We start from the raw sequence: 357 nt of genomic DNA on the forward strand, positions 1-357 counted from the left end.
GTACAACACTGAGAAAAAAGCCCTGGGTACCAAGTACAGAACATGTAGACTGTTTCCATTTGTGCTGATTTGCACAGTTTTGTCTCCACTAAAGGAGACGCAGCGTCCTCTGCTGAGGGAAGAAAAGCTTACAGCACCGGGTATTCCCAGGCGGTCTCCCATCCAAGTACTGACCCGGCCCGACCCTGCTTAGCTTCCGAGATCAGACGAGATCGGGCGTGTTCAGGGTGGTATGGCCGTAAGCGAAGGAAGAAGAAACACACAGGGTATTTATAGCTGGTAAAACTCAATTTACATTGCCAAGACCGTTTAATAGGGTTAACAATTATTTATATTTTTCATTGAGTCAACGTATCA

The 357-nt window shown here is 46.2% G+C and overlaps 1 non-coding gene across 1 annotated transcript; it reads right to left on the bottom strand.

The window, feature by feature from the left end:
- Positions 1-125: 125 nt before the first annotated feature.
- On the bottom strand, positions 126-244 carry LOC121940029. Its single transcript, XR_006105564.1, has one exon. It is a non-coding gene; the product is annotated as a 5S ribosomal RNA (ribosomal RNA).
- Between the last annotated feature and the right edge of the window lie 113 nt (positions 245-357).

This window comes from Plectropomus leopardus, unplaced genomic scaffold (genome assembly GCF_008729295.1).
Source record: "Plectropomus leopardus isolate mb unplaced genomic scaffold, YSFRI_Pleo_2.0 unplaced_scaffold71778, whole genome shotgun sequence".
Lineage (NCBI taxonomy): Eukaryota > Metazoa > Chordata > Actinopteri > Perciformes > Serranidae > Plectropomus > Plectropomus leopardus.